We start from the raw sequence: 18,916 nt of genomic DNA, 5'->3' as shown, positions 1-18,916 counted from the left end.
TCTTCCATCCGATGATTCACTCCCCATGTGAGCCACAATGGGCCGGTGCACGCCGATCCAAAGCCAGGAACCAGGAACCTCTTCCAGGTCTCCCATGCGGGTGTAGGGTCCCAATGCATTGGACCGTCCTCGACTGCTTCCCAGGCCACAAGCACGGAGCTGGATGGGAAGTGGAGCTGCCGGGATTAGAACTGGCGCCCATATGGGATCCCGGCGCGTTCAAGGCGAGTACTTTAGCCACTAGGCCACGCCGCCAGTCCCTGGGATGTTTTCTGTACTGAGACGGCAGCAGCTCCTCCGGCTCCATTATGTTCACAGAAGAACATTTTGGGAATCTGTTGAGAAAATTCAAGCTGGTGTTCCTGGGGGACTAGAGCATTGGAAAGACATTCCTGATCACCAGATTCATTTATGATAGTTTTGACAACATCTATCAGGCAACAATTGGCATTGATTTTGCAGTCAAAAACAATGTAATTGGAGAATTGAGCCATCAGGCTGCAATGTGGGATACTGCAGGTTAGGAACTTTTCTGCAGCCTCATTCTCAGTTAAATCCACGATTTTGCTGCAGCCATAGTAGTTTATGATGTTGCAAGTGTCAATTGCTTCCAGCACACTACAAATGGATTGGTGATGTCAGAACAGAACGAAGAAGTGGTGTTATTATCATGCTATTAGGAAATAAAATAGGTCTTGTTGACAAGAAGCAAGTGTCTACTGAGGAGGGAGAGAGGAAAGCCAGAGCTGAATGTCATGTTTATTGAAACTAGTGAAAAAGCAGGATAAACATAAAGCAGCTTTTCTGATGTGTGGCAGCAGCTTTGCCTGGAATGGAAAGCACACAGGACAGAAGCAGGAAGGCATGATTGATATAAAACTGGAAAAGCCTCAGGACCGACCAGTCGGCAAATGCTGTTCCTGCTAATACGTCCGCACCTTCACGCTGCTCCAGAAGCCCACTGCTTTGCCCACTTCCTCTCATTGACTGCAGTGTGAATATTGGCTTGAGCCTTTCCCCTTCAGTAATAACATATAACAACTCATCATTGCTGCCTGTCTCATGGAGATGAACTGTTTTCATTATTTGAATTTTTTAAAAAGCCAAAAGTTTCAACATAATCCTGTAAAAATTAGATACATTTTCTTGATTTTTTTCCTTTTTAATGTTATGAAAATGTACTACAAAATGATGGAAATTTCAGCAATAGTATCAGTGTGGCTTGGTTAAGAATCAATAAGCTCACAGCAGCACTTGGACGATCTCTTGGAGCATGCCGTGCTTTCCTCACCTTCACTTAGTCACCCCTGCCTGGCCTTAGGAATGCCATCCCCTAGTCAACCACCAGTAAGGCATGCACTGTGTAATGTCTCTCATTTGCTTCAGTCTCTGCAATAGCTCATATCACCCACAGCATATGCCACCCCAATTCTGAATGCCCCCAGCAATGCAAGACCACACTTGATCTGTCCAAAGAATCCTTATCCATTATCTCAGTGTGTAGGTGGAGAGAAGTTCCCAATTGTGCACAATCACAGTTCCAACAGAAAATTCACAGTAACTGTCAATCCATGTGACTGAACAATTAGATTGTATAATAATCATCCACTTACAGAGTCTGCATCCCTTTTGGATACAGTTTGAGTTGAGCTATTCCACATCCAGTCCATCTCCCTGCTAATGCACCTGGGAAGGCAGCAGAAGATGGCTTAAGTCTGCAGGCCTTGGTAACCATGTAGGTGACTGATTTTAAGCTTCTGGCTATGGAGCTTCATCTGCCACAATTCCAGCTGTTGCAGCCATATGGGGACGAAACTAGAACATGGAAGTTCTTTATTTTACTTTATAATTCTACCTTTTACATAAAAATTAAGAATACCCAAGTCTATCTCTGCACAAACATGAGAAACACGTATAAAGGAATACTAGAAATACACAGGTAAAAAGGAAGCAATCAAGATACTGGCCAGGCTCTGAATCTTGAGTTTTCAGAGTAAAAGCACAGCCCTGGCACTGTCAGCATCAGATCTGAAGTTTTGCAGCACTCACTACGATGTCCCTAGGCTTAGGAGGTACCATATTGACATTTTTCATACTTACAGGCATTTACATTAGAGATTGGAAAATCTATAGAGGTAAAATTCACACACCATAAATCATGCATTTTAGGGGTTAGCATTATGGTATACGAGATTAAGTCACCATTTATAGTAGTGGCTTTCAACACTAGCACCTGCTCAAACCCAATTTCTTCATTTCAGAAAAAGGACACTGCTAACTAGCACACCTGCAACAGAAGATGGCCCCAAGTGCTAGGATCAATGATGTTCAGGTGGAAAACCTGGATGGATTTCTGGATTTGGCCAAGGTCTGGACGCTGAGCCCATTTGGGAAGTGAGAATGGGATATAAGCGCGCACTCTCTCTCCCCCCTCCCTCTCTCTCTTTTTCCTTTACCTACATACTGCAAATGAAAACCACAATTTTTAATTACTCATAAAATGAACCACCAGGACTTATAATCCTCAAATTCTTGGACAGCAAACACCTCAATCTCATTCCAAATACACATATCACACCAAGAGAAAATCCTGTTCCACTAAATAGATTCTTTATATTCTTTCTTCTCTCTTCTCCTAGAAACCGACACTATGTGCTCTGTCCTGATAAGTCAGCTCATTCTGGACAGTTCACATGAACAGGATCAAACAATATGTGGACTAAGATGTTTGACTTCTTTCAATTAGCATAACATGTCAAGAGTAATGCAGATGAATCATACTGCCTGGTGTTACATTGTATGTCTATATGATTTCTTTAAATATTCATTCATTTAAGAACATTTGAGGCGTCCTCACATTTGGCTGTTGCAGAATTGCCTGAGGTGAGCCAAAACATGTAGAGTTACATCTTTCAATTCTCTTCAGAATATCACAAAATTTCATTGTTGAATTACATGGTATCTCTAGGCTTAATCAATTGAGAACACAGAAACTATTTTCCACAACAGCTGCACTGTTTTACATTCTCTCTGGCAAATCATGAGCGTCATTCCGATCATTTCAGCTCTGACTGTTGCAACCACTAGGTAACAAACCAGTGCATACAAAATCTGTCTCTAAGAATCGGCAAGGCAGAATAGGGTAAGACTATACTTAAAAAGATGGAGAAACTGAGACAGAAGCAGAGAGCGCACATTCCAGGAAATAGGAAAAGGCATGCTGGTGGCAGATGGGTACCTGGAGACTTATGGATGCAATGCAACAGAGATAACGGTGTGCTGATGTAGTGACCAGATACCCTAGCAGCAGTCAGCAAATGGCAATATGAACCACACCAGAAGCCAGCCACCAACAACCAGGTTCCACCCCAAATTGGTCTGAAGAGCTCCCAGAACTAATAGCCAGCAGATTCAGACCTACACAAGTGACACCACAGGAACCATTTCATACAGGATGGCAAAGGCTTTGAAACTGCAGGAACAACAGTGACCTGTGCATGCATTGAGCTGGGAGTGAACTCACTGAACTCAGTGAATTATACTGACTACACATAAAAAATAACAGTCATTTTGGCATCTTATGACTCAAAGTAGGTCCGGATGGCCCTTACATTTAGCAGCAAGCACTGTTCCAACAATATCAGCACCAAAAACAACCTAGGTATTTATGACACCTGATTTCCCCCTAATCCTGGGAAGTACTCTAACCACAACTGGGAGAATCACTGTACAGACAATAGAGTAGCATCAGCAAGGGATCATAGGAGGTAGAAGTTGAACCAGGAGCTGGGCTAACGAGGCCATGTTGGAAGCCTAACATGAGCTCAGATCTGAAACTCACTGGAGGGAGTGGCACAAGTGACTGCAAATAAAGAACCGTAAACCAACTGTAAAAAGTAAAATCGCATTGTAGAACTTGTGGGTAACACAGCTTAGAAAAATCTGCTAGCTAGAATTAAAACAACCAACAGCAAAATAAGAAACAGAGGCACATTGAATATTACTCAAGACTCCTACAAAAGAGTTAACTGAGGAATACATCAGGAAAAATGGGGAAAACAGAATTCAGAAAACTTATTGTAAAGCTTCTTATCAAGAATGAGAAGATGGGCCCGGCGGCGTGGCCTAGCGGCTAAAGTCCTCACCTTGAATGCACTGGGATCCCACATGGGCGCCGGTTCTAATCCCGGCAGCTCCACTTCCCATCCAGCTCCCTGCTTGTGGCCTGGGAAAGCAGTTGAGGACGGTCCAATTCATTGGGACCCTGCACCCGTGTGGGAAACCTGGAAGAGGTTCCCGGTTCTTGGCTTTGGATCGGCGTGCACCGGCCCATTGTGGCTCACATGGGGAGTGAATCATCGGACGGAAGATCTTCCTCTCTGTCTCTCCTCCTCTCTCTGTATATCTGACTTTGTAATAAAAATAAATCTTTAAAAAAAAAAGAATGAGAAGCATGTACAAGAGTTGAAGGAATTTAAGGATAATAGCACACAGGAAATAGCAACACAAACAAAATCAAGCTAAATTATTGGAAATGAAGGTCACATGAGCACTTTAAACATTCAGTGGAAATTCTGAGTAATAAAATGAAGGAGGCAGAAGAAAGAATATCAGACTTGGAAGATATTTCTTGTCATAATTGGGAAACAATAAAAAGCTGGAATTAAAGCTGGGTCAAGCTAAAAATTATTCAAAGTTAAAACACACGATTAAAAGACCAAATATCAGAGTTATGGGCGTTCCAGAAAGCACAGAAAAAGAAGCTGGGTTAAAAAGTATATTTAATGAAATAATAAAGGAAAACTTCCATAATCTGGAATAAAAAAGAATTGGGAAACAATATTTAGGAAGGGCACAGAACTGCCAACAGGGTTGACCAAAAGTGATCTTTGACACAGCACATGATAATAAGCTCTGTTTAAACCAACATAAAGAAAAGATTCTTAAATGTGCACATGAATAACATCAATTCACATACACAGAAAAAGCAACTGGATTCACAGGTGACCTCTCACAGGAAACTATAGGCCAGAAGAGAATGGAGCAACACATTCCACATTCTAAAAACAAAAACAAACAAACAAACAAATACTCTGCCCAAAATGACATATCCAGCAAAGCTCTCCTTGCCTTTCAAAATGAAATAAGGGCACAGCGTCGTAGCCTCACACAGCTAAAGTCCTCATCTTGTATGTGCTGGGATCCCATATGGGAAATACCAATTCATATTCCATCAGCCCTAGTCCCCAACTAGCTCCCTGCTTGTGACCTGGAAAAGCAGTTGGGGATGTCCCAAAGCCTTGGGATCCTGCACCTGTGTGGGAGATCTGGAAGAGGCTCCTGGCTCCTAGCTTCAGATCCACTCATGTCTGGCCATTGTGACCACTGGGGAGTAAATAAGCAGACAGATTTTCCTTTCGCTCTCTCCTCTCTGTATATCTGACTTTCCAATGCAACATAAATAAATACTTAAAGATGAGAAAATGAGTGGTAGTGCACAATGCGGTGCCACGTGGCAGGTCCAGAGGGCTCGAGGCAACTGCTGTGTGGCCCAAGCCAGCCCAGCCTGACCCTGCCCAGAGGCGGCCCCACACCGGCCCTGACCCTGCCAGACAAGACGGAGCCTCGCCTCATTCTGGCGTTTCCCGTGGGAGTAGTGCTTCAGGCAAGGAGCACAGAACCAGTCATGACCGACTTCAAATTGGGCATCATGTGGCTCAGATTGGTGGCCAGGAAGACAAAATACTCTATAATCAATGACCAGGCCATCCTGCTGATGGTGGCCCATGGCAGGTGGAGAGCTACTCTTTTGAAGCCCACATAGAAGAGAATGTGGATGGAAACGCTGCTAAAATCTTTTAGCACACATTTGACAAGAACCAGGGTTAGGGTTTGGCAGGTTCTTGCACGAGATGCTGTAGGAGCCTCAGGTTCTGATCTCAATGCCTTGACCGTGGACAACTAATTGCCTGTGCAACCTACAGCTCGTGCTTTGGGGCTGGCGGCCTTGAGACAAGGAGGTCTCCAGCAAGTAGAGTAAGCAGAGCCAGTATTGGCTCACGATATAGCAACTTTTTTTTTAAAGATTTATTTTTATTACAAAGTCAGATATACAGAGAGAGGAGGAGAGACAGGAAGATCTTCCGTCCGATGATTCACTCCCCAAGTGAGCCGCAACGGGCGGTGCTGTGCCGATCTGAAGCCGGGAACCAGGAACCTCTTCCAGGTCTCCCACGTGGGTGCAGGGTCCCAAACCCTTGGGCCATCCTCGACTGCTTTCCCAGGCCACAAGCAGGGAGCTGGATGGGAAGTGGAGCTGCCGGGATTAGAACCAGCGCCCATGTGGGATCCTAGTGCAGTCAAGGCGAGGACTTTGGCCGCTAGGCCACGCCACCGGGCCCAATACAGCAACTTTTTACAAACACAATAGAAGAGTAGTTTCCCATTCTGAACATGACTTAGCACTTCAGTGCCAACAGGGACCTGGTGGAGGAAGAGCAGAACTCATGCACTTAATAGGAGTGGCACTACCTGCCCTGCACAGTGATCAAGAAGCAGCTCTGGGAGTTCAAAGTTCTGTGGTTGCTGCCAGATGGCCCACTACTGTGGCTCCCAGTGTCAGCAGAAGGACAGGTCAGCCCATAAGAAGTGCTGTCAGGAGTGAAAGTGCCCCTGCTGCAGGAGCTGGAGACCCAGTGATGACTGGGGTGTGGGACTGCCCCTCAGTGTGTCATGAGACTGGCGCCTGGACCTGAAGGCACCCATGAAGCATGTGCCAGCCCACAGCTGCAGGGTTTGGCACCCCCTGGTGCCCTCATTATTTATATCTTAATATGTTTGTAAACACATGTACAGTTTGTTGGAGGGACTTGGCAGCGGGGAGGGCAGAAGTGACAAATAGAATCATTTATGGTGATCCGCAGATGGCACAGAGCTGGGAAAGAGAAGAAAGAAAGAAAGAGAGAAAGAGACAGAGGGAGAGAGAGAAAGAGAGAGAGAGAGACAGACAGACAGAAAGAAAGAAAGAAAGAAATACAGAAAGAAAGAAAGAAAGAAAGAAAGAAAGAAAGAAAGAAAGAAAGAAAGAAAGAAAGGAAAAAAGAAAGAAAGAAAGAAAAGGGAGAGAGGGAGGGAGGGAGGAAGGAAGGAAGGAAGAAAGAAAATGAAATAAAATTTTTCCACATCAAAGAAAAGCTAAAAGAATATGCCCCTTCCAAACCTGCCCTATAAATGATGCTTAAAGAGGTTCTCTTGATATAGAAAACAAATAGCACCCACCAGAACTAAAGACAAATGTGAAGAACATCCCAGTAAAATAACAACATAAGAATATATCAATGAACAACACATTGCTAAAATGACAAGACCAAATAACCATCCATTCATATTAACCTTGAGTGTTTGGGCTTAGGCCCTTCAATCAAATGTCATACAGTAATAGAGTGGCTTTAAAAAATAAAACCCATTTATTTGTTGCCTACAGGAGACAGCAGAAATTGTTTCTCATGGATTCTGATGTTTTGGTTTTTATTTTCATTTCTTTAAAATAGTTTTTTCTCTCATATTAAAATCTTACTGACTCATAGGTCATACAGTAACATAATTTTCTTCATGAGGGTTCTTGATTTTCTTTTACGTTTCTTCAGTGACACATTAGTCATTCAGTCACATGTTGTGTAACTTCATGGCATTGTAAACTTCTATTTTGTCGTTGATTTTGTTTGTGATTTTTCATTGAAGGGGAGTTATACTAACTAATAGAGATTATCATATCCAGCTGTGAGGATGCAATACAGTTTACATCTGCACTTGCAGATCAAAGATGGACTCCCAGTGGAACTCTTAACTTTATTGTAACAATAGGATACTGGACTGTCTGTCATTGACCATGCCTGCAATGAATATTTATGACAGTTTATGAAGGACTATATAATCATAATAACATAGGGGAACTCAGCAGCAGGGAGATTCAAAAGTTTTTGTAGTTTTCCATGAGAATTCATTTGTATCTTGCAAACTCCTAGAAATTATACACTGTTGGTGTTTTTAAGCAAAATTTTCACTTTTCGAGTTAAATTCAGTGACAAATACTCAATTTGATCATTAGTGAGAATGAAATTACCCATTCTCATTAATTTTAATGGTCACTTATTGTTGGTATATACTGTATACCTCCTGTATATCTGACATTTTTGTGATATCAAGTCCTACAACACAGGTCAGCTTCAATTTTTTTTTAAAGATTTATTTTATTTTTATTACAAAGTCAGATATACTGAGAGGAGGAGAGACAGAGAGAAAGTGGAGCTGCCGGGATTAGAACCAGCGGCCATATGGGATCAAGGCGAGGACCTTAGCCACCAGGCCACGCTGCCAAGCCTGTCAGCTTCAATTTTAATAATTATTTTTTTAGAAATATTTTTTTATTTGGTAGGCAGTGTAATAGAAACAGATCTTCCTTTTGCCTATTCATTCCTCAAATGTTCATGAGAGCTTGGGTCGAGCCAGTTCAAAGCTGGGAGTCCGGAAGTCCATATGGGTTCCCCAAGTGGGTGACAGAGGCTCAAGCACTTGATCTTCACCATCACTTTCCTAGCTTTGTTAGAAGGGAGCTGCACTGTAATAGAGGAGCTGGGAGTCCAACCTATGCCTAAATGTGTGATGCCAGTGTCACAGGTAGCAGCTCACAGTACTGTGAGAAAACATGCCACCTCCCCCTTCACTTCTTTAAATAGCTCAGTTATAAGATAGGTCTTTTGGGTCCAGCTCCATTCCTGATTTGAAAACAGCTATTGCAACATTTAGGAATTGAACCAGCAGATGATTCTAACTTAACATGATGCTACCTTCTCCGAAAACTACAATGTTTAACTTAAAATGACCGAGTCGGTGAAGTTCATCTCAATTTGTGGTTGCTCATTTCAAAATGTAATAAAATACATATTTATATACTGATATGTGTGCATAATACATATCTATATTATATAGCTATATGTAATAGATATTTGTTTATATAGATAGATATGCTAGTGTTCACAATTATTTTATCTGGAAACTTAAATCTGTGTTGGGAGACAAAACTGGCCTGCAGAGGCTGCGGCAATGCAGAGAGAAGTAACCAGAGGGATAGGTAGGACCATGAGTCTCCTCAACAAGCCCAAGAGGGAGATGACACCTGAAGGGCTGCAGATGCAGAACAAGAAACAGTTCAACATGGGCCACTCTTGGTGCTAACACAATTGGTCAAGAACATCACACAGGTGCTAATCAACTGCCCTGACAAAACCTCCTGGGCTGAGTTGGCCTTTGACAGGCACTGGAGCATGGTGCTGGAGAACATGAAGGAGATGTTAATTGAAGTCCCCAAGAATCACAAGGGCAAGAAGTTCAAGCCAGTCAAAAGCACCACCAATCTTCAAATGTTCCTGTTGGGGGTTAGATCCTCATGCTCCTGCCCAACCCGCTCATTACCGGCAAGTAGAGGACAACCCGATGCCACTGCTGCCCCAAATCCTGAGCCTGTACACTTGTCCCTGCCACCAGATAACTCTCCATGGTTTAAAAAAACTGCCCTGAAATTATTCTCTTCTTTTGGTACTGTTTTCCATCTTTAATAGTATGTCATTTGTAAAATTTCTGATGCTGTTTACATACTTGATCAGGCTGTAAAGAGTCAAGGGCTTGAGGAAAGTGGGTAAGACAAAGGGAGCAGCCACTCCCAGCCTCCCAGCCATGCCAGGGTCTCGATGCTTATCTTTCTGAGACCAAAGACTATTTTTCATAGTACCTGAACTATTTTACATTTTTCAACAGCAAACATGGGCATCTTTATTTCTGCACATTTTCACCAGCACTTCTCTTTTTCCTTCTTTTCCAAAGCCCTCTGATTAATGTGCAGTGATAACATTTCTTAGGTTGACTTTAAGAACCAATGAGAACCTGGCAGATATAGGCTGACAAGAATGTGATGTACCTAGAAACTTGCCCTGCATCTTTAGGATCCCAGAGCAATCTATTCAGCTCTATAGAATTCTAACAGAGGTACTCAACATGTGATTAAATCAGCCTCTCAGCACGACTTACACTTCTTCGGCCTCAACTGCCTGATCTGGAAATGTGATCTTCAAGATAACATTTTTTCCCACACAGAGCACTGCAGATCATGACAGACCCTAACCTGTGACCTTCGGTGGGCTTGGGATCTTGATCAGCCAATTTGGTTCATGCTGTTTTTGATTACAGGGAATGGAAACAGAGGACCCGTTACGAAGTTTCTGCCCAGGTGGGTGTGGTAGCTTCAAAATGCTGTTGATCTTACCAATATATGCATTAGGAGTAGTTTCTTATATCCATTGGCTGACACCATCTACTTTATAGTCTCCAATCTCTCAGATATTTGAGGTCATCATTTGGCTGGGTTAGTTGCCCATATGTTCTATTCTCCATTCTCTGCTATAGTACCAGATGTCCTCTGCAGAACCCGATGAGCTATCATGTCCTCTGTGTCCAGCAATCCATCCTCTACACTGAGGAGGAACAGTTCTCCTAGGTGGGCTCATTGACGTGAGCCAGGTGACCAGGGTTTTGCCAGACCTGCCCCTGCACGGGGATCACAGATCCAGCAACCACCACACAGGCAGGCCCATGGCTCTGGGCCATGCAACCTGGGACACACTGGATCCCCCACTCCCAGGGCTCACGGAACTGCCAACCACTACAGAGGTAGGTTCTAGAATCTTGGCCAGAAGACCCAGGGTCCTGTGGGCTTCCCAGCCTTTGGGCTCATAGACCTGGCACCTACCACCTCCAGACTAACATACCTTTTCTCGGCATCCACCAGTGTGCACTTCAGCTTCAGAATCAACCCCAGCCCTGGCTCCAGTGTTAACTGGCTACTGGTATGCTCCCACTTGACCCCTCCCGCACCCATCCTGGTTCTCTGATATGCCAGGGGACATTATGAACAGGCCTTGTCTATCTTACACCTTCACCTGATCCACATTTTTGCTGGTGGGTACTGTAATCTGTTCTGGGTTGGGTGGTCTCTTGCCTTGCTTCTTAGCTTTACCTGCAGAGACTGCAGCCAGACAAAGCATTTCAATAAATTCTTTAATCTCGTCTCCTCCCAGTGGCAACTCTTGCACATACCAGTAGATCCCTGGACCAGACTGAGGGCAAATCTAATTGTATCACATTGTCTCCGATTTCTTTATTAGAAAAACTAAAACAGTTTCTTGGGCCCGGTGGCGTGGCCTAGTGGCTAAAGTCCTTGCCTTGGACACCCCAGGATCCCATATGGGTGCCGGTTCTAATCCTGGCAGCTCCACTTCCCATCCAGCTCCCTGCTTGTGGCCTGGGAAAGCAGTCGAGGACGGCCCAATGCATTGGGACACTGCACCTACATGGGAGACCTGGAAGAGATTCCTGGTTCCCGACTTTGGATCGGCACAGCACCGGCCCGTTGCGGTTCACTTGAGGAGAAAATCATCGGACAGAAGATCTTCCTCTTTGTCTCTTACCCTCTCTCTGTATATCTGACTTTGTAACAAAAATAAACTTCTGCACAGCTACAGAAACAATCAACAAAGTAAAACGGCAACCCACAGAATGGGAGAAGATCTTCGCGCATGACATAGGTGACAGAGGGCTAATCTCCAGAATATACAAAGAGTTACAAAACAACCAAAATGTCAAAACAAACAAGCCACTCAAGAAATGGGCATGGGAAATGGGCAAACACTTCACAAAAGAACAAACCCAAATGGCAAAAAAACATATGAAAAAATGCTCAAGTTCCCTGGCAATAAGGGAAATCCAAATTAAAACATCAATGAGGTACCACCTAACGCCAGTGAGACTGGCCCACATGAATAAAAGCACCAACAACACTTGTTGGCGAGGTTGTGGGAAAAAGGGAACCCTACTCCACTGCTGGTGGGGCTGCAGGCTGGTACAGCCTCTATGGAAATCAGTATGGAGAACATCCAAACAACTCAAATTCAACATACCGTATGATCCAGCAATAGCACTCCTAGGAATATATCCAGAACACTGTCTTATGAGAAACCAACATGCACTCCTATGTTCATAGCAGCACAATCAGTAATTGCAAAAACATGGAAACAACCAAAATGCCCATCAGCAGATGATTGGCTAAGAAAGCTATGGTTCATCTACTCCATGGAATACTACTCAGCTATTAAAAAAACCAAAATGCAGCTCTTTGTGGCCAAATGGGCCCAACTGGAAACCATAATGCTAAGGGAAATGAGCCAATCCCAAAAGGTTAAATACCACATGTTTGCCTTAATTTAAGATGACACGATGTTATGTATAACATGTTATGTTAGGTTTGTTATATGTTGTGTATAAACTAAAATTGAAATGTCGATGAGATGGTCACAGAAGGTGGTTAAGAACTCGCATTTACTTTTACCATATTGGTTACTAATTACTACGTCAATTAATTCCATAATGATGTAAATTTGTGCTGATAGTATGTTGGAGTTTTTAATTGATGGGGATGATACTCTGCTGGCTCTGTCTTCAGACCAGAGAGGGTATACCTAAGAAGCCGTTGAACTTGACTGGACAATAAGATGCTGGAGTCTATGTTTGGTATATGCTTGCAATGGGGGAATCTCAAGTGAACTTGAGCTGTGGTTATGCAACAAGGTGGAGGAATCCACCATGGTGGGAGGGTTTTGGGAGGGGTGGGGAGAACCCAAGTACCTATGAAACTGTGTTACATAATACAATGTAATTAATGAATTAAAAATAATAATAATAAATTAATAAATAAATAAATCTTTAAGAAAACAAAGAAAAACAAAAAACAGTTTCTCTTCAAATGTTTGAAATGTCTTTTCTGTTCCAACATCTTGAAGGCAGGTTAAATTAATCTGAGTTGTCTTCTTTTTTTATTTATTTTTTTTTTTAAGATTTATTCATTTTATTACAGCCAGATATACACAGAGGAGAGACAGAGAGGAAGATCTTCCGTCCGATGATTCACTCCCCAAGTGAGCCGCAACGGGCCGATGTGCGCCGATCCGAAGCCGGGAACCTGGAACCTCCTCCGGGTCTCCCACGCGGGTGCAGTGTCCCAATGCATTGGGCCGTCCTCAACTGCTTTCCCAGGCCACAAGCAGGGAGCTGGATGGGAAGTGGAGCTGCCGGGATTAGAACCGGCGCCCATATGGGATCCCGGGGCTTTCAAGGCGAGGACTCTAGCCGCTAGGCCACGCCGCCGGGCCCAATCTAAGTTGTCTTCTTATGTTTGTGGATCATTAGCATGCTATTCCCTGTTATATCTTTGAACTTTTCCCCCAAGTTCTCACTTGTATTCTATTTTCACTCAGATGGCTTATACCTGAGGTCTTTCTAATTGAAGTACTAAAATTAGAAACTAATCAAAATGATAAATTTAATAAGACTAAAATTATCCAAACTCTGCCATTTAAACATTTGAGTAATGGCATTTTACAACATGATTATTTCACCTATGTGTATGTCTGTTTATCTATCATCTGTCTTTATGATTCTAACTGCTAGAAATTTTGACTCAGTATAATAGATTGGGTTTAAAGAATTTAAATATTAAAATACATTCTTTTCCACACAAAGTTAATAAATGGACATTTAAAATAAAAATGTGGAATAATGCCTCATTTTTAATATAATTCCAGAATTTATACTTGAGAATTATTACTAAGATTCATGAAGGGCAAAGCAAGATCAGCAAAGTGGAATTGTGATAACTCTTTTAAGGGGAAAGACAGCATCTCATTGATCATATATTTTTATTTTATTTTATACTGTATGGTGATTTTTCTAAATCCTATGTGAACACATGTAATGATACTAGTGCTAGTTAGTTTTATTCTTTTCATATCATGTCTATTTTGACTTTGTGCATTACATTTCCATGTGTATTGTCCATTTCCTTAATTTATCTTTCATTGTAACTGAAATCCAGCAAAAATCTATTCCAAATAAATAAAAAAGAAAGAAAGAAAGAGAGAAAGAGAGAAAGAAAAAAAGAAAGAAAGAAAGAAAGAAAGAAAGAAAGAAAGAAAGAAAGAAAGAAAGAAAGAAAGAAAGAAAGGAAGGAAGGAAGAAAGAGGCATTTGAAGTTTGCTGAGAGTGGACTGTTGACTAACCTTGTTCCTGATCACTTGGCTTACACGGCTCTGTTTATCACTTGCTTGTGAGGAGCCACTGATACCATACAGGATAGGAACTTGACCTCCTGCATTCAAGTCAGGGCTGGTGCTGTGGGTTCAAATGTGGGAGTGCAGACTCCCAAGCAGGAACCACCATACCATGTCTGTCCTCCAGAATGGTTAACTCTTCTGTTGTCCTTCTGCTCATTAAAATGGCACAGTTTGGAAAGGAGGAAGTCAACCTATCCTTGTTTTCACATAACACAATTCTCTATATGGGGAACCAAAGACTTGACAAAAAGGCTATTGGAACTCAGAAGAGAGTTATGTAAAGTTGCAGGATATAAAATCAACACATAAAAATCAACCACTTGCTTTGCTTTGTTTTGCATTGTTATACTGCTTGTACTTTATTTTGCATATGACTCAAATGTGGAGGCAACCCTACTGAGTATAGTTTTCATTCAGGACAGTTGTCACAGCAATAAATAATTATACACTTAAGAAAAATACATTTTTGCATTTTATTTCATGCCACTTGTACAGTTAAGAAATCATATTTGAATTCTTGAATTTCAGCATACCAATTCATGTCAGCATTTATATAGCAGCATAAGCTTGTGTTGTCTTGACAAAATATCGAAACTTGTTACATTTATGTTGCAAAGTTTACAAGCTATCTTTCTCCTTGTTTTGCTCATGGCATAGTAAACTAGTGTAATTAAAAAGAATGAATATTCATACATAATTTCAATTTTAAAATAAAGTTTCAGATGCTGGAAGACCTTCAAATATGCCTTATGAAAACATATGTTTTGCCCGGCGCGATAGCATAATGGTTAAGGTCCTAGCCTTGAATGCACCGGGATCCCTTATGGGCGCCGGGTCTAATCCCAGCAGCTCCACTCCCCATCCAGCGCACTGCTTTTGGCCTGGGAAAGCAGTCAAGGATGGCCCAAAGCCTTGGGACCCTGCACCCGCGTGGGAGACCTGGAAAGAATTTCCTGGATCCTGGCTTCTGATCCGCACAGCACTGGCCGTTGCGGCCGCTTGGGGAGTGAACCATGGTAAGGAAGATTTTCCTCTCTGTCTCTCCTCCTCTCTGTACATCTGCCTTTCCAATAAAATAAATAAATCTTTAAAAAATAATACAAATGTTTTATTTTCATTAAAAAAAATCCTGAAAGTTTTTGGCTCTTAATTGAAAAAGTTGCTAGGTTTTCTTTTTTCTTTTTTTTTAGAGTTATTTTTAGTTTATTTAGCAAATATTTGAGTCATTCAGGAAAGAGGAATCTATTTCCAGAAAAAGATGGATTGAGAATATATTTTTCAGATTTTTTCTATAATAAATATTTGTGTTTGGAAATGGTGGAGTATAGCTTCTTTCATGTGAAAAATACCTGAAAATATTATGTAAAACTTATTTCCCAAATAGATATATACGTAATATCATATCTGCTTCAGTTTGAGTTTTGTGTTGTAGTAAATATGTGCTTAATTTTTTATGAAACATGTAGACATTGATACATTATCCAGTCTTTCACTGGTTTTTCATTTTGTTCATGATGCAGTTCAAGTACCTTGGCCAATGAATGGCCAATTTTTTTTTCCAGTTAAAGGTTAATGGGATAATTGATAGCCTAATAGTTTTACCCGCTATTCAGGTCCTTTAAGTTAAATGAGCCTATAAAACATAAATAACAACTCAATAACTTTGAAAATACCCAGTAAAGCTCATTTTGTGAGTTTTCCTGTCATCAAGGAGAATGTCATCATGGAGGATGACTCAAGTCAAAAATAAACCCTCTCCATTAGATAAGAAGTTAAAAAAAAACCCTCAGAATTACCTATTTCTAAGTAAGGTGCTGTGAGAATTCTAAAGTTGTAAGGAGCAACAGTGTATAACTTGATGATTCCAACCAGTTACGTGAACTAGTGTGCTTTGATGCTAACTGTCTGTACTGGTAGTAAAATTGCAGAGTTTAGAATTTGCAATAGAAACCATACTGACCTGCAAAGCTTTGATATTATCTAGTATCTTGTCTTTTACATAAAATGTTTGCTAATCACTGATCTACATACTTCGTACAATGACCTCAAATATATAGCTTTTGGAGAACAAAGTTTCAGGAACAAAATGAAACAAAATATGTATAGAAAATATACAAATGTTGATTGGGAATATAACTCAAAATATCAAATCAATAAATCTGTTCAAATCAAATATTTAATATATTATCCTACAGGAAAGAATTTAAATTATATATGCTTACTTTCTGACATGATTATTTTACAAATGTGACAAAGCAATAGAAATAAATGTAAAGTGTAACACTGAAATTTCCTTAAATTTCCACCTTTAATGGCCAAAGATAGCACATAGACTTGTGCAATGTTGTATATTCTCTTGAATGTTTTTGCTAATCTTAAGCCAGATACGCTTTGCAGTCTCTGCACTGAGGAAAGTAGTGTGGTGTGAAGGCAGTGTGATAATAAGGCAAGGGAGGAGCTTGGATGCAGCTATCCTAGCTGTTTTCCTGAAGTAATACATCAGTGGATAGTCTTGGTATTGCACATTTCCAAAACCAGATCCATAGTCCTTACACTGCAGTTCATTTACAGGTAATGTGAAAGGTTCATCTGGGTTTACGGTACCTGGGATTGTCTGCAAAGACAATAAAACATTTCTGTAACCTGGAGTCATTCCCTGAAGTCATATGGTCTATAACCTTCTCCACTTGCCTAGATTGGTTTTCCACACTATATCCAGGTTTCTGATTTGCTTACCCCCTTAATGATGCCTGCTTTCTCTGCAAATTCCTTTTTTTTTTTTTTTTGTAATTTATTCCTTTATATAATGGTGTGAGTCCATTGGCTTCAAATATGCTCCTGACCCAAATATGGATACATACTCTTCAGCATGGGCCCTAAATTAAAATGTTAAATTGTGTGTGTGTGTGTGTGTGTGTGTGTGTGTGTTGTCAGGCATCATTTACAATTGAAGGACTCTCACTCTTCAGGTGGTTAAAAAGAGATGCCAAAATAAGTCTTTCTCTTCACATGATACTGAGATATTGGTGAATAAAATAGGGCTAGCCAGTCACATCACTTTTATAGCTAACAGATGTTTGTGTTTTGCAGGATTCACCTACAATTGAACTGTCACTTCCTAATTACTGCCTATTGAAGCTGAGTAGCAGAAATCAATAGCTTTTGATCTCACAAAGCATTCCATGCCTGAAAAAATGCTTATAGGCTCCATGCACAACAACTGCAAGAAATTTAATAATTTGGGATATGATTGCCCAAGGATGTGAAGGATCTCTATAAAGAAAATGACAAAACATTAAAGAAACAGAAGACACCAAAAATTAAAAAAAAAAATCTCCTGTCTGTAGATTCACAGAAATGATATCAGAATGTTCATAGCAACAAAAGCAATCCACATAATCAATGAAATCCCAATCAAAATAGATACAGCATTATTCTCAGACCTGGCATAAGTGATACTGGACTTCACAGGCATCAGACCAACACAGTGGGATAGCTATCTAATACGCTACCTACACTGCAGCATTCCATATGGGCATCGATTCCTGACCTGATTGCCATACTTTCTGTCCAGGTACCTATGTGGCTTGCGAAAACCAATACAGAATGGCTCAAGTCTTCATCTCCCACCCGTGTGTGAGATCAGAAAGGCTTCTGGGTCCTAGTTTCAATCAGCACAGCAACAGCCACTGTGACCATATGGCTAGTGAAGCAGTGGATGGAAGATCATCTTTCTCTTTATCTCTTCTTCCATGTGTAATTCTTTCACATAAAATTTTTAGCTTTTAAACAAAAATTCATATGCAAGCACAAAAGACATTGGATAGCAAAAACAAAATGCTGTAATTAGTGATTATAAGCTCAGTTTTCTGTAATAAATCCCATAATTTTCCAGCAGGATTATGGTTACTAATATGTCCATAATAAGCAGAAAAAAGCTATCTGCATTTTTATTTAATACTAATGCTTTTCAAAGTGTTTGATTCCAAGTAGCACGATAATAGTATGAAGATCAAAGCCATATAAGTATTGAGCATGCAGTTGGCCCTGACAGACAAGCTCTGCAACCCTGTGGAGATAAGGGGTTAAAACTCTAGGTCCTTTATGATGTAAATATATCCATTCTAATGGAAGATTGTTTTATGCCAATGCACTCGTAGGAGATAATTATGTTGGAAGAATCAGAAGGAGAAGTGGGAGGCTAAGATCTGTTCTGTGGGAAAATACCTCCTTCTTCAACAAATTGTAGCTCTTTATCAGCCAGAGGGCTCAGAGTGCACTCATTGTCCAGTGCAGGATTGCCTTCTAATGTAGCAAACACATTCTGTAGTTCATAATTAGGAATTCCCAACATAGAGGGTAGCCAATTAATATCTCCTAGTAGTCTCTGGTAATCATTTAAAGTTTTTAATTGAGACCTTCTAATTGAGACCTTTTGGAGTCTAATAGCTTGTCTGCCCACTGCATACCCTAAATAGTTAACTACATCTGTTCTTTGTATTTTCTCAGGAGCAATAGCAACCCTATGCTGTTGTAAATTTTCTTGCAGCATGGTATAAACCTTTTGAAGCATATCAGCAGAGGCGGCAGAATGTAAAATATCATCCATATAATGAATAAGATAAACATATGGAAAATTTTTGCCAATAGTAGCTATAGTCCTTTCAACAAAGTATTGACACATTGTGCATGAATTGGTC

General features: G+C 41.0%; 4 pseudogenes; 3 read left to right on the top strand and 1 right to left on the bottom strand.

Moving 5' to 3' along the window:
- Positions 1–308: 308 nt before the first annotated feature.
- On the top strand, positions 309–927 carry LOC131483259 (ras-related protein Rab-6A-like; annotated as a pseudogene).
- Positions 928–5,686: 4,759 nt separating this feature from the next.
- Positions 5,687–6,664, top strand: LOC131483258 (zinc finger MYND domain-containing protein 19-like; annotated as a pseudogene).
- Positions 6,665–9,138: 2,474 nt separating this feature from the next.
- On the top strand, positions 9,139–9,481 carry LOC131483226 (small nuclear ribonucleoprotein Sm D2-like; annotated as a pseudogene).
- A 6,333-nt stretch (positions 9,482–15,814) lies between these two features.
- On the bottom strand, positions 15,815–18,570 carry LOC131483257 (trafficking protein particle complex subunit 13-like; annotated as a pseudogene).
- Positions 18,571–18,916: the final 346 nt, after the last annotated feature.

The sequence above is a fragment of the Ochotona princeps genome, chromosome 24, assembly GCF_030435755.1.
Source record: "Ochotona princeps isolate mOchPri1 chromosome 24, mOchPri1.hap1, whole genome shotgun sequence".
NCBI classification, from domain to species: Eukaryota; Metazoa; Chordata; class Mammalia; order Lagomorpha; family Ochotonidae; genus Ochotona; species Ochotona princeps.
Note: the sequence above shows the minus strand (reverse complement) of the source record. Positions and strands in the feature narration are given on the sequence as shown.